Source organism: Patagioenas fasciata, chromosome 12, assembly GCF_037038585.1.
Source record: "Patagioenas fasciata isolate bPatFas1 chromosome 12, bPatFas1.hap1, whole genome shotgun sequence".
NCBI lineage: Eukaryota > Metazoa > Chordata > Aves > Columbiformes > Columbidae > Patagioenas > Patagioenas fasciata.
The window spans coordinates 19,061,016-19,077,048 of record NC_092531.1 but is presented as its reverse complement, the minus strand read 5'-3'; the positions used below and the strand labels follow the sequence as shown (position 1 = coordinate 19,077,048).

The 16,033-nt window shown below is 40.3% G+C and overlaps 2 long non-coding RNA genes across 2 annotated transcripts in view; both read left to right on the top strand.

Moving 5' to 3' along the window:
- The window catches only part of LOC139828952 (uncharacterized), a 29,332-nt gene extending 19,783 nt beyond the window's left edge, over window positions 1-9,549 (top strand). The window contains exons 3-5 of the long non-coding RNA XR_011741101.1: window positions 8,069-8,257; window positions 8,919-9,320; window positions 9,432-9,549. This is a non-coding gene — a long non-coding RNA (uncharacterized lncRNA). The remainder of the gene's footprint in view (window positions 1-8,068; window positions 8,258-8,918; window positions 9,321-9,431) is intronic.
- A 4,185-nt stretch (window positions 9,550-13,734) lies between these two features.
- Window positions 13,735-15,735, top strand: LOC139829017 (uncharacterized). The gene is made up of 3 exons (XR_011741174.1): window positions 13,735-13,807; window positions 13,965-14,132; window positions 14,351-15,735. It is a non-coding gene; the product is annotated as an uncharacterized lncRNA (long non-coding RNA).
- The last annotated feature ends 298 nt before the right edge of the window (window positions 15,736-16,033 follow it).

The following is a 16,033-nucleotide window of genomic DNA, read 5'->3' as shown; positions in this document are numbered from 1 at the left end:
TTGGAAACACGTGTCAAAACAAAACAGCGTTTGAGGCTGCTGCTGCTGAGAGAAGGTGGGCAAGTCCAGAGACAGCCAACCTGCTTTTCTGTTTGTTGCCAAAAACACTGTGCCACTGCTGCCCATCATTTTCAAATGGAAGGACAGACAGCAAGCACCTTCATAGTGAAGGAATTGTTGCTCTACAGGTATGTACAGATAGAAAAATATCTTACACTACTGATTCTGACACTATTACATCCTTAATGATGCTATTCCCATGCAGAAAATTAATGAGGTCAGGGTGACTGTGCATCCTGCTATACCTTGATGATGCCCAGATTGAGAGTTTATATTATAGTAGGTGAAAAACTGTCACAGCAAAGCAGTCCTCATCTTTTCTGGATGGGCAAAGGAGTGCTCAGTGAAGACCTGCCAGTCATATATAATCTTTTACTCCCTATGGGCTGGCAAAACACTGAAAACTTGATTATGAATCTTGGAACCATTATCTGCATTACAGAAAACTCAAAGTAAAGAGGTGAAAGTCATAGTATCCCATGTTTACATAAATTATTATTTGGATATATTAGTTTTCCTTTTCCTGATTTAAAATTATTTTGTTGGGCTGGTGTTAAACATCTGCCTCTTTCTCTGCCCTCCTCCACCTCCTGAGATGGTTTTATTTCATGGGTGAATTAAATGGTTTGGTGAGCTAAAGAACCCAATTTGTAATGTGCTTTAGGAGCCTTTCAGAGTGAAAGGCAAGGATTGAAGTAGGGTATTTAGTCATTAGTGTCTCTATAATTCTCTCCCTTGATCTACCTGTCCTATTGTGTTGTCAGATCTTTGCGGCTCAGATTTGAGGCAATAATAGTGAAAGCTGGAACATGTGAGCCCTATTTAGGCCCAGCATCATCATATTTCTGGACTGAATCTAAGCCTAATTCAAAAGGCAAGTGGATATCTCTGGCAAAAGAAAACATGACTGTCATAGGCTTTACCAAATTCAGTGTAACACCGTAGAATGTCCTCTGGCATCTTTGTTTCGTTTCCATTTTAAATATAAAATTAAAGACATATTTATTCTGTTGTAGGTTTTAAGAGGATTTTCCTTGAGCTCCATTTCTTCACTGCTGCCACAAGCATGAGTAGCTTTGAGACATTCTCTTTGGAAGGTCAAAATGTTCCAAAACTTTTAGGCAAAGCTCGATCTATTTTCATCTTCTGAGATATTTTTGAATCATCACTGTTATTTCAGACTTGTTTCTTTCGATGAGTATCCATTTCCAGTTTAGAAATTGCAGAGGATTTTTTTTTTATAGTTGATACTCCTTTTGTTAGCTTGAACTACCATGTGATGATTGTCATGTGTGCTTCAAAATAGAGTATATGAGAAAGTTTTGCCCACAGTAACAGGGTTTTTTTTAAATTATCCTTATTAATTAATTACATGAGCTTAATTGATTCTTTAATGAAATATCAACATTAGATACCCATTCTAGAAAGCTGAATCCACTTATGGTCTTTGACTGAGCCCTTTGGTTTTATTTGTGTCTAATACATTTTAGTCTCCTCGTTGCTTACTGAGCAAAGAATCTTCTATGAATCAGGTGCATTTTAGGAAAGGTTATTACAAAATAGAATATTCTGGAGCTGCTCAAATTGAAGCCAGAGGATCTGATAGCAGGCAGACTGAGATCTGGATGGCTCCTTTCAAAGACCTTGTCTATCAACTAGGACTTGGCCCAGGCAGCCCTTGGATTACAGTGGAATTATAAGCAAACTCTTCTCGCAGCGGTGGCACTATTGTTTTGAAACGAGGCAGATCCTCTGTGTTTACTATTTGGCAGGTTCTCTGTTTTTGGCTGGCAGCCACACTGAAATGTGTTTAGTTTTAATTGACAGCCATGGTCAACAGTGCAGATCTCAGGTAGGTACTGCTAATCCTGACAAGGCAGGAACGGGCAACAGGCTTGTATTGCAGCGAGCCAGAGCCTCAGACTTCAGGAAAGCAAAGGCATTTTGCCTCTAGACAATTCACCCTCAGGAACTCAACCTCCAACCTCATAAACTCCACCTCAGAACCTCCATGGGAGCTGTAAGCTGTTGAAAGCAAAATGATTTTCTGATCAGCTTTGATGCAATGGGACGTCAGGTGCTGGTATCCTCGCACAAGGGATCTTATTAGAGCAGGGAGACATCCAGAGTTCGGTTTTCTTGGATTTGAGACTTGAAAGCAAGAGCAGTTACACACAGACCTGTAGTTTAAAAATGTAAGAGACATTCCAAAAGTGCATATGGTTAGATTTATGTAAGCCACAGTTTGTAATGGTTTAGATTTAACCTTCTAGTCCTTGTGAGAGAGTTTCAGCCTTGCTCTCAGGAGAGTAAAAGAATAACACAGAACATTTACAAAAGTAAGGAAAAAAAAAAAAAGAATAGCTTATACTCAGACTTTTGATGGCTAAGTTATGACATCTAATTAGGGACAGCAATGATTTCTGAGAACCACAAAAACGTTAGTTTCAGCTGGCATAAAATTCCCCAGAATAATACTCATGACTATCTCTCCATCTATCTGTTTCTCTATCAGTCCTGCTCGTATCCTTTATTATTAGTGATGCATTCCTTCTCATGTTGTCCTCCTTATGAGATAATTTCTCAAGGAATTCTTAACATACAAGGCACTTAAGAAAGAAGTTTAAGTAGCTGCTATACAGAGCTCCATGGTAAAGGAACTTGTATTTATGGAAAGGTTTCACCCAGCTATCAAGACAACATTTTTCCTATGAGCATTTAGGTCTCATCCTCGTTAACAGCTTATGTCTCTGACTGAGAAAAAGAAACAGCATCTAGTTAGATAATACAGAAACAGGACACTGAAGGTAGAGCTTTACTGTACCGGTGAGAGCAAAGTAAATTTGACATGTCACCTGGGAGTAAACGGGATGGTTGTTCCATCCCTGTGTCATGGGATGACCCCAAGTGAGAAAGTAACCCAGAGCCTGACATGATCAGTGACAGCTTCAGAGCATGACTTTGGTGAATCAAGGCCCAGCCTCCAGATACAACTACATCTTTGGAATAGCACAGCATATATGAATTTGGATCATTTCTGAGAGCTGTCTTTTTAATCTGGGAGAAGTTGAAGAACCTCCCCCAGTCACTCATTTTTAATGGAGCTGTGAGATTGACGTGGAGACCTGGCTGTTCCAGACTTTCCAAAAGTAGAGTAGCCCTATTTTTCTCCTTCAACAGGTCTTTAAACTGTGCAAGACTCGTTCATGAATCTCAGACTTTGATTTGGCACTGCTGTGTTGTGCAGATGTAGCAATCACATTTGTGAGCCTGGAACTAATTAAAAATGGAATATTTTAGATCAGTCATGGTGAGTGTGGCCAGATTTACAGGGAGAATACAAGGGACCTTAAGGAACAGAGTGATCTAGCCTTTCAAAAATGTTCTTCCTTCAACATTGGTACGTTACCTACAGGCCAATTGGGTTGGTCCTTTACAGCACTGTCTTTATGCACCCTCAGGCTGATTAAAGTGGAGTTTAAAGGGGACACAGGTGTTTCATGGTTTGCTGCATTCCAGATGCATGGAAAATCGTCTCTAAAATCTGCCTGGCGATACGTTGCTTTTTCTATTCTGTTTTTTTACGAGGACATGGTTGCCAAGCCAGTCCATCAATTTAACAGGATACAATGAGTTAAAGCCAGTGGGGAATAGAAAAATCAGGAGATGAGAACAAAAACAAGTGAGGAGATAGAGGTGGCTCTGTAGCAACCGTATGCCTGGTAGCTGCACAGAATGGGGTAGCGTCACTGCAGGTAATACTGTTGCCCGAACTGTGGAGGCTGCACTGATTTCCATGAACCTCTCCAATCCTGTGAACTCAGTTTGTGAGTGACTGGAGAGAACCTGCCTGCAGACAGTACTGCAGGGTCTTTGGGGAGGTAAGATTATCCACAGAGCAATTATATGATGGTTCCCTATCATTTTCTCCTTGCTCAGCTGAACATTTTCTAGGCTTTGCTGCTCCTGGCTGCCAGCTCTGCACCTGCTCCGTGCTGAGTCAAGCTTGGAAACAAAAAAAAAAGAAAACTATGATCTCCTCCCAAGGTGTAGCCAGGGCTCATTACGGATCAGTGCTTTTTCCCTTTGCACCTCACCACCAGCCCCCTCTGGCTGTGACTGGTGTGCCACAACACCGGTCACACACCAATTAAACCACTCATCACGGTCTGGTGGGGACATCGGGTTCCTGTCACCACTGCTTTGCGTCACCTGGTCGTCTCCTGGGCAGCACCCAGCTGTGAGTGCCTTGAGCCGGGATCTCTTCACTGTGTGCAGACTCTCTAATGGGCTGTTTGATTAGCTCCTGGGGAGACTGCCCCCGGGCAAACAAATAAATGACAGTAATAAGGCTTTGCCCTAGATGTTCCTGCTACTGGAGAATGGAAAGCTTCCCTGTAGGTTGTCACTCAGATGTGGTATTCCTTGTACCATGCTGTCACCGGTTTGTGTGCAGGAAGGTGACTTTTCAGTCCCGGTCACCCACAAAACTTTGTGATTTGCAAACCCCAAGATAAACAGATAATTTAGTATCTTATATTTTATTTATTTATTTATTTTTATTTTAATCCCCAAAGACCCTTAAAATTAATTTGTAGACAAATTGGTGAAGTAGTGAATACAGCTGGGGAGATGGTCGGGGGGGTGTCTCCAGTCATTTGCACCCAGCTTTTCACTCCGAAGGCAGCACCATCACCAAACGGCCCCATGTGGTTCTGCTCACGGTATCCAGCAAACACCTCGGTTTATCAGCCCACCTTAAAGAAAAATAAATAACAAACCAGCTTTAGTTAAGCAGGTCATGGCTTGCTGTCTCTGCAAGGGGTTCATTGCAGCATGACTTATATTACCGTTAAAGTGATTTAACTGGAACCTCTGCTCAGCTGCGTTGTAGGTGACACGTTCCCTAGCTGCCATGTATCCAAACAGATTGTTGCAAGGCTTTGGATAAACATATTGTATGTCTCTCTCTGAAGCAATTTACATCAAACAGCATTTATTTTATGGGTGCCAACCAGTTCTTGTGTATTCCCAACAGAAAAAGCAATGTTTTCTATCAAATCTGGTGGGTGTAAACAGAATACCTATTAATAATGCGGCAGGAACCCAACTAAATGCAATATTTATGGCTCATGTATGTGAAAGTCTCATAGAGAGTTTGCTTATAAAGAGCGAATGAATTTTGTGGTTAATGTTTGAAATGAGTAAGAGAACAAGAATAATTTTAAACATTTTTCTCACAGGCATACCTACCCACATGCTTTCATTCCTCTTGTAGTATGAAGGATGGTTTTCTGGGAATAGGCTGAATGCAGAAATGCAGAGTTCATCAAAGTGGGTCCATCCAGGGATTTCAGGAGGTTTAGTGCTGGGGTCAATAAGATGTAGTAAAGAATTAGACTGAAGTATTCAAAATCCAGCAAAAGGAGCAAATTCCCAGGGTCTTCAGTTCTTTTTCTTTTTTTTTTTTTTTTTCCGTGTTACTATGGTGAAATCTCAAGTTCATCCATTTATTTCAGTGATGAGTTTAAATTGTGCTGAAACAGAGCAGGACCAGGTCTTGGCCAGCACAGTGGTCATTAGGTGGAGAGTTGTGTGCTAAGCACCTTAAAACTGAATCTTGTCCAAACCTGAAGTCTGCAGAATGGAGATGGAAATTTTGTGAAACGAGGCTTCAGTTTGGGTATTCTTGCTCCTTTTTTGCTTTCACACAAATTAGCAGAGTTCTAAAAACAGCTTCTAATGTTCATTTCTACTGGCATGGCCACAATTGATCATGTCCAGAAAGAGGAATGGAAAGACACGACAGAACTGGCAATGATCCTGAGCCATGGAGTTTGGATCTAAACCCAGATCCAAACTTTGCTAAAGAACAGGAGGGTTTTTTTTTTGTATCTGAAGGTGTGATTTAATCTCTTGTACATGCATAGAAAATCTGCAGTGCTCCAGTAGGGCTTTTTCTCAGTGAATCGGGTCTATTAGATCTGGATTGACCCGTTTGGTGAGGAAACTTTTAGCCTGGGAAGAGAGTGGCTTAAGCAGCATCAGCAACATCTTCAAGGGAAAGGGTCTGCAGCCTTGGGAACCAGGAAGGCAAAGAATATTCCCAACATCACCAAGCACTCTCCAGCTCAGATGTCTCATCTAGCTTTATTCCCAGATTTTTTTCCAGAACAATCTTTTTTTCCTCTTTGGTTGTTTGGTCAGCTGGAGCAGATATAGTGCTTAAAACCTGATTCACAAATGCTCCCATGAATAGGCCGGAAATTTTAGTGAGCCTGAAAGATTTTGGTCATATTGTGATTAATGTTTGCCTAATTTCTGAAGTATTCTTTTAAATGAGTTGCAACTCATTGAACTTATTGTTTTCAAGCAGTTATTTTCACCTGGAAGTGCATTTATTATAATTTACTGTCTGTTTGGTTTCATGTTTAAGCTCTTCAGTCTCTCCGGTTCAATAACCGAAACATTATAATGCAACTGAACCAACCCGTATGATCATTATTATTAAAATCATCTAACAAAATATCATACTATACAATTTAAAAAAAAGACAACAGATTGGCAATTGTTTGTCCAAACTGTATGGTGAATATGTTTCAGCAGAAAACAGGAGAGAAAAGATCACAGATATAATCAGTATTATTATAAACATTATTTGCCACAAGTAATTTGAAAAGCTCTGTTTTCATCCAAAACATTTGTTTTAAATTATATGTTGACATATTCTGGAAATAACTATGATAGACTATTTTTAAATTAGTGGTACACAAAGGAGTTTCTTCTTCATGTCCTTTTTCACATCAACAGTTTATGATGTGCTAAAATAGACTTGGATAAGGGTTTATATATGTGTATGTGCATGTATGCGTGTAGCCACTTTATTTATTTTCTGGTTTGGTCTACAGAATTGTGTGTTTTGGGAAGCAGGTGGTTTCCAGCATTTGAAGAGATCTGCATGTGAAATCAGCTATGTTTTCTATTGCAGGGAAGTATTGCTGCATGTATTTCTTGACATTCCTTTCAGGCATCTTTTGGGGTTTGTTTCCAAAATGCTATGAAAATGTGATTTACTTTCAGAAAGGAACTGCCCAGCTAAAAATAATAAATATGTGGAAACTAAATATGTCAGAGGTGATGTGGAAAACATTGGAGCAGACTGAGCTGAAAGGATAAATGATCCCAAGAAAGAGCCAAATGAAGCTGTGGCAGAAAGTCCGATTTTTACCAGTGTCAGGACAGTTTGGAAACCACAGATGAAAGACCTTTGCTTCTCATGGAGGCTTCAGGAGAACCAAGAGACTTTCTGCTGGCTTGAGTGGATGAGTCAGTCACTGCCTGGACATCCTCACGGGATGAGCATTTGGTGTGATCTTCTCTATAGGCTTTAGCAGTATTGGAGATCTCTGCAGGGGCTGAGGTTTCCTCGTTGTCATCCCAGGAAGCCTTGATGGAAATGCAAATGAAGAGGTGCAGTTTCAGCAGTGGCCTGTATAACTGACTGACAGTCCTGGGGGACATCAGCCCTGTCCCCATCATCATGCAGTATCTATACCACAGGGCATGTCTCATGACCAGATGCACTGTCATTTATGTATGTTGTTTTTCTGGTTTTACCACCAAATATCACATCAGCTAAAGGTTGACAGACAGCTCTGATGCATGTCATTTCTGCTTTTCAGAGCATTCATCTTTCTAGATCTCTCAGATCAATTCTCCAGTTTGGCTACCAAAATTAAAATTAAATATCCTACCTACCAGGAAAACTAATTTGAAAATACATTTTTAACCCCAGAGCAATCTTTCACCTGCAAACTTAATTGTATTCCTTTAAGAAGATGTAATTAAGTATCCTCATGGCAGAACATCAGTTTTTACAAAGCATCTCTAGAGCAGATAGACATCATTACTAATACAATTCTTGGAGGTACAGGCAGAAAAATAAATCGGTTGTCATTGGGACATCATCAATATAATGAACATCTGACATGTAGACTCTCTGTTTCAGATGGAGCAGACATCGATGAGGGGGAAAAATTGTTAATAAGAACAGCAGACAACAGCAGAAAACAGCGGACAGGACATTGCAGACTGTATTTGTCTCATGAAATGCTGTTTGCTGCCAACACATCACAGTAAAGAAAGTCTGGTCTACCTGGGAATAAATGAGAAAAGTAAAGTGAAGAGACACTTTCAGGTATGTCCTGAGAAACTCTACTGAGTAACACAGTTTGAATCTTTGACTTTTTTTATTGCATCTCGGTAGCTACTTTCATTTCAGGCAGGAAATTGGTAGTTTGCCCGTCTTTTACTTCCATTTACCACTACAGCAAAATTGAACCTTTGATTTTTTTGGAACTATAGCTTCTCCAAGAGAAATCAGTAGCTAACATTGTCATTCAGACAAACACAAAGCAGAGCAGGTTTGAGTTTTGCAAAGCCTACAGGGACATTTTGACATGCAGAAATGAATACCCAAATGCCCTTGGCTGCCTCGGGGATTTCCGGCAGCGTCTGCAGGATGAGAGGGAAAAATTCCAGGGTTAAAACCAGCTGAAAATGTTCCACCATAGTGTCCCAGCCCAGCACTCTTTAGTCTCACTCATCTTATGTGGATTTAAGCTTGTGTTTATTGTTAAGGTTAGATGCTAAATTCAACAGGAACCCACTGCTTTTCCAAGAGGACTGTAGCTCCTTTCTTACTTGGAAATTATTTGGGAAGTAAACCTAGACTCTTGCAAATCTTTTCTTCCAATATTCATTAACAAGTTTGGACGACGTACGCTCTGATTCAACTGTTTCCTATTCAATTTATGTGACGGGTGAACTAAGCCACACAATGTAATTCCTTTTCCCAGATTTGGATGACTGCAACACGCTGAAGAAGAAAATTTTCACCTTGTTTACTTGTAAGAGTTTTGAATGATCGGTTGCTTATGTCAAAGGGATTAGCAAAGGGATTTATCAACATACTTGCACAGATCCCCACTTGTCAGGATATGCGGGAGCTAAAACTCCATGAGTCAGCGCAAACTCAAGACTCCATGCCATGAGAGAGCATCCTCATGCAACTACAGCAGCTTGAAGCACCGTGCACACCCTGACCTGATCAGGAGGTATAGATAACCCTCTTCGTGAAATGCATTTGGCCAGAGAGAGCATGGTAGACAGCATCAAAGTTTACGTGGAACCTGAAAGAGATAGCCAAACCTCAACAGGATCAAAAGTTCAGATAAACATCCTAACCATCAGATACTAATGTGAGTGCTCTGCAAACCTGTCCAAGCCATCTGGGCCCTGCTTATTAGCCCAGCAGTGTCATGAGAAATGGTTTTCTCACAAGGTTTCTGATGCTTCCTCTTGTTTGACAGGCAGGAAATACCATGAGAAGAACTTTTCTCGCTGGAGTTCATCATTTTTGGTATGAGCGGCCATCAGGAAGTGCAGAGGCAGTGCAAAAATGAAAAACAGCGTGCTGGGGTTGGGATGTAGGGGGAGAAAGGACATCAAGAAGGAAAGTTAATCAAGTTAACAGGATAGTCTTGAGAGGCATTGGCACATGTGGGAATGGTCTGCTGTGCCGGGCGGTAGCGGGATGTGGTTCTGGAAGAGCAACTCGCCCCACTTGTTCATCCAGCCCAGGTAATAACATTTCCCTGTGACTGGGGAATGCAGCAGGATGAGAAACTCTGTTGAAATAAGAAGCTGCCAGTGCAGGTCTAAAACAAACTTTGCAGCTCTAAAAAGAATTTTCTACGTAAGGATCTCAAATCAGTAATGCAAATCTTGATGATGTTGTCACTTCACAGTGTACTGGGAAGGCTCATCATCCACTGTATTTTTAAATTATTATTTATTTTTTATTTTGCAGGGTTGTCGAGAGTTAAGATTGCGGGGTGACAATCAAACCCTGGCAGATGTATTGTTAACCTCCTCTCCCCCCCACTTACCCCTTTCTCCCCTCCCTCTCCCCCCTTCCCACTCAGGACAGGCGATCGGGAGGGAAAGAAGGACAGAGAGAAGAGAGTTGGAAAAGTTAAAGATGTTTTACTAATGCTACTAATAAGAATAGAGAAAATAATACAAAATATACAAAACCAATCTTGTAAGTCTCAGCAACTGCAGAGCCAGCACCCAAAGTCCTGGATTAGACTCTGTAGCCAACCGGAGCTGGATTCAGTCTCTCACTAGGCCTCAGTTCGCAGGGACGACCAGCAAGGTCCTCTCCTAATGTCAGCCATGAGGAAAAAGGGAAAAAGGGAAAAAGGAACAAGATCCTCGTGATCTCCCACTTTTATATGAAGTATTCACGTGAATGGCATGTTATACACCATTGGTCAGTCTCTCGGTCATCAGTTTCTTGTTGCCCCTCTCACGAGATGTCCATCCGTGCTTATCAATAAGTTTGCATTCCATTGCTAGGTTTAACCAAAACATGTGTCGGGTTCTCCAGGAAAATGCAGCTAACATGAAGGCTTTAGCTGACAGGCAAATTCACTAAAAGAGAAACTTGTTTTTAACAAAACCAGGACAAGGGTTCTAATTAAACACTGGGCTACCTGCTAATATATCTGGCCTCATCTCATTGCTCCAGGGTGACAGGAGAGCAGCAATGGCCTCTGGTGATGGATTCAGCAGTGTACAGCTGTGCAGGTTTGCTACAGCAGGAGCAAACGGAGAATTCTTTGTGTGCAAGTCTCAGGCTGCGTACACATGTGCGTGAACTCTCCAAAAGCAAACAACTAGCCTTTGTGAAGCCAAATTCCAAACAAGAAACCAGCTCAGCAGCTGTGAAAGGTGTCTCTGTGTTTCATTGTTGATAAAAGTGCAACCCACGGTGACTAAAACCTCAGGATGTGGTGGGAAGCTGAGAAGAAAAGAAAGATAGAGTGAGGGGAGAAAGGGAAAAAAAAAAACCCTCTCCTCAGGATGAGGAGTTCAGACATGCCAGATTTCTTTGGCTCAGGCATTGCTGTCATGAGCCTTGCAGACGTTTAGTGTTTGATTCTCTGGTTTCTTTTCACTTGGCACTGAGCGTGAGGATTTTGAAAACAGTATCGCAAAGTGTGTTAAATTGCAAAGCTGACCTTTGAGTGCCGTAAACAGCACCTCCTTTGAATGCTACAGATTGACAGTGCAGGCAGGAACCTGCCGTGTGAGGGTTGTCACCAATCTGTCATTAACCTACATTCGCTCACCGTGGCATAAATGTCGATGATTGTTTTCCTCCACTCCAGCTCTTTCTTGAACACTTCTGGGAAAGCAGAAGGCAACCACCTGAAGGACAGAGACTTGGCATGGAAAAAGGGAAAGGGAAAATGTAGTCTGGAAGTTGGATACTAAAAGTAGGCATTGATTTCCTATCACAGAGGTGAAGTGTTCAAATTTGCTACACTGCTTTGGCTTGAAAGGCATTTACCCAGTTCTTGGGACTACCAGGCGTGCTGTGTTCAGATGAGATAAAGCTTCAGGATTCATTCTGGGGCCCCAGGTTTCACTGCACCAGCTCCAGCCATCTGACTTAGACCCAACTTCTTGCTGAAGCACCAAGAGTGACTTGAAACTTGGTGGCCTCGGCGTTTCTCCTGTGATGCTGTTGTCAGATATTTAGCTCTAGAAGCACTAGCTCAGGCATGAGGAAGGAACAGAAAAGATCTGTAGCAGATAGTACCTAAGTAGCAGAACAGGTATTTTTGGTACTGCACATGTGTCTCCTGCACTTGCAGCGATAGAGGAGTGCAGCTACAATGTGAATGAATTGAGAGCAGAATGATGTAAGGGATGAAGAAAATAAGAAATTGAGCAAATCATGTGAAGGCTGTATGGGCATTTACTGCTAGGCATAATATGGGATCTTATACACACCCACTTACATACATTTATGTGGATATAACACATACATAAAATAAATGTGTTTGTTTATCAGTGCATTTCCTGAGTAGCTGTGTTTTTTTAATAGCACTATACCTTTATCTCTACAAATGAATAACACTATTAGGTTTGATCTCTAATTAGATTCTGAACACCAATAAACTCCCCAACATTTCTGGTTGTCTTTAAGTAGAATAAAAACCAAACAAAATCACCAAAAGAAAACAAGGTTGTTGGTGGAGTCTCACTACCCACTTGTTGGTGGTCAGGAGTAGAACTGAGTAAATAAATTATTACAACCATTTGATGATTGCAGACCTGTCTAACTTTTCTCAGTATCCTGTGAACAGGCTTTATTTTTTGTACGTATTTATATGCTTTGAAATTTTTGATACATATTTTGGATAAACACTGGTAGTAAAGTAGTTTTTAGCTGCATTCAGGCCTGTTAGTGGTATCTGTGCGACATTCAGTACGTCCTGTAAATCATGTGCTACTCTATGTGCTTATACTTGGATAGCTGAAAACACCATAAAACAGAGGGTGAAAAAATCAGAGATTTTTAGGTCATCATATAGGTACTTCCCTAAATTGTTGCACAGCTGCAAGGGTGGACAGTATCACCCAGTATTGTTTTAGTAAAAAGAAATGGGTGGTGTTAATCCTTCATAAATTATATATTTTTTCCAAATCATTATAAGGTTTTAGTTAATTTTTAATGGTGCAATAATCTTCAAAGATATTTTACCTTCACTCATTTCTTGTTAGGATGGCTTCCATAGGAACAAAGAAGCCCCTTGCTGTAAGGCAACTGTCTCTGGGGTGAAGCACTTCTGGTCAACTCCAGCACAGAAGCAAAACAGATCTGTGCCTGAGACTCCTTTCCCTACCAGTCTCCTCTGCTCATTTTCCCAAGAAAATCCTTCATCATCTGCAATGATGTAAAATATTTGTATAACAGTAGTATGTTATGTACATACATGACCATGGCAAGATGTAATAGCATCTCCTCATCTTTTGAAGTTTTTCCTCCCTCCATACTCTCCATGGTTTTATTCCTGGTGGGCTGGCAAAGCCTCTCTGGTCTCTGTGTTGCAGGAGATGAGAAGTACATGGTAACTTGTGCACTGGCCACTCGCAGATGCTGACAGTTCTTGTATAGGTGGCCTATGTATCCTAACCAACCAACCTGCCTACCTGAAAATGAACAAGGCAAAGCAAGACCATCCAGGCTGGGGCATCCTTAGAGCTATTCCCATCTTTCTTCTATGGATCTTCTGGCCCTGCTGGCAGTAAGGTTCTAAGGCAACATCATTTCTCTCTGTCTTTGCAACAGTCTTGGCTTTCTGGGTGTAGGTTAAAGACTGCCTGGTAGGGCAAATGAACCATCTGTGGCATAGATAAACACATGCAATAAATGAGCTACTAATTTAATCTGGTGATTAAGGAGGATTATTTCTCATACCAGCTCTTTACAAGCAACAAGTTGATGTTATTCCCTCCCTCCAGTCTGTTTCCAGTTCTACTCCCGCTGTTTTACTTCTTTACTTCAGTCACATCCTTTCCTAAAAGGTCTCTAGTACCTGATGTTTAATTCACACATTGTTCCCCTGTATCTTCTGTGTGCATGAATTAAACTATTGTAAACAACAGCAGCTTATCTCTTCTCCTTTATTGAATCTGGAGTTTGTTAATACATCCATTACCCTTATATCACAGAAAACAATTAACCAACATGTTTGATCTTAAAAGAATCAATTTATCTTAGTTAAGTGTTTGTGTCTCACAGCACAAAGCCTCGCACAGCACACCTCTGGTCCAGAGTCCTTCTGCAGCACCAAGAACATCCTTCAGATCATACAAGAAAGGCATGCCTGTAAGTTACTTCATTTTAAAATTATTTTTGCATCGCAAATGTAACTTGTTATCACTGATGATTTTTCTCTAAAATTCAAAAATGTCTAAAATCAACATGGAAATATACAGACAAAAGAGACTTAATCATATTTTTTTTTCCTAATTTGCACCTCTAGGACATTTTGTGATAAATTGAAATGCATTTCACAGCACTCTCTGGCATACACTATAACTACGATCAACATCTCCAAGTGTCATAATAATGAAGATGATTATGATAATGACGGCATTGCTTCTCGCCTATTTGCTGCAGAAAAAGAGTTGACTGCAAGATGTACTATGAGGTAGATTTATTCCTAGACTTATTCTTCCCCTCTCTCAGGTAAAATAGGTCAATATTCTATTATAGACCAAAGATTATTAATTTTCTTTCCTCATGTATTTTGATATTCCAGTCAAAAGGCCCTGTGAAAATCAAAATTGAACTTCAGAAAAATGACTCATTTCAGGTATAATTATTAAAGTTTTCTCAATCCATATTTTCCATTTTTTTTTTCTCCAGGATTCCTGTATGTTTGCTCCTTGCTTTCTTAATGGAAAGGAAAAGGAAAACAAAAACTGAGGACTCAAGATGGAAGAAAACAAAGCAGATCCTGGTGCTTGTAGTTATTTGCATTGGGAAGCAAAACCCACAACATCTTCCTCAAAACCAAATAAACATTGGTATTGTTATTTATTGCAATACCAGCCCCTTTTTGACAAACGCTACTCTGCAAAGGTGTGCCTTTCCTGGAGTTATGCTGAGACCCACGCACTCTAAAATCTCAGCCTTTTCTCTGGGACAAGAAAAGAAAACATTGAACCATGAGCATGTGAGGGTAATTTCTGGGTAGAGCAAACCTCTTAGGGGGCAGACACCTATGTTAAAGCAGAACTACTACAAACGTCTTGTCTTTTTATGCTGATTACTCTAACTGAGAACATTCCCTGGTTTATGCTGCCTACTCTGACAGAAGAGAAACTGCGGTAAAGGCAAGCAATTCTTCTGTTCATGTCCAAGGTTAGGGCAATCTGCAGGAAAGAATGTAAATGACACAGAGAAATGAACATCTCATTTCAGCAAGGTCTAATCCATTATCTGCAACATTTTGGATGATTCAGCATGTTTCCTGGCTTTTTAAAAATTATTTTTAAAATTTTTTTATTCAAGCCTCTCACTTTTTTTTCTCTGTTGTATCTGAAGCTGTAGTCCTATTTTTCATCTTGTTGACTCTAGGATAAATCAGGTGTAGGTACATTGGAGGTCTACTACTGGAGAAACACTGGGGTGAAACGTGGCTGAGTAGAGACTCATCACTTGGTGTTATGTGTCTCCAGATCATGGCAGAGACTGTAGGCTGGGACTAAGTAGCGCATGTTGAAAAATCCTTAAGAAATACTTCAGCTTTTTAGATGAAAGGGCTGGACTTTGGGGTTAATGACCAGGGCAATAAAAAGAATGGAAAAAAATGTAATTGCAAACAAGAATCTCTTCCAAGGAGCAGCCTTTCTTCTTCCCCAGCTTGAATATGGAAATCTATTGCGCCTCACTGGAAAACAAAGCTGTGAATGCATTATTAAAAACTGGACTGATTAATGACTTAACCTTTTGATTTAAACATGAGAGCAGAGCTTTTAAGATTAAGTATATTAATTGTTCCACTGATATGTGATATTTGCTATTGAGGGTTGAATATTTGAAAGCAGTCTCAATTTTTTTTAGTCACAATCTACTACAGAAGCAATTAGTTATAAGCACAAACTGGAGGCAAGAGGGGAGAAAGAAAAGGCACAGCTGGAGTAGGTAACAAAAAGAGAGTAGTGGGAGGAAATGAAATGGAAAAATATACATAACCACATTTGCTGGAGAAAAGTATAAACTTGAGTTCTTTGAAAATGTTCTTGTTGACATGAATGTGGAATTTTTATTCATCATAATTTCTTTCTCTAAAAGTGTAGCTTTTTACTTGAAATCTCCGTATTTCACATAATTTAAATTATACGGAATCTTCATTCCCTGGTCTTTCCCCAGATGTGTGAGATGAAAGCTAAAATATCTAGCTTTAATAAAAATTGAATGAAAACTCCAAATCCATAGCGAATATTACTGATCACCTACAAAATTATAAAACTGTATTTTCATGCTCTTATGAAGTTGGATTGTTTTCGTTCATCCTACCAATCCTTTCCTCTTTGAGATACTCTG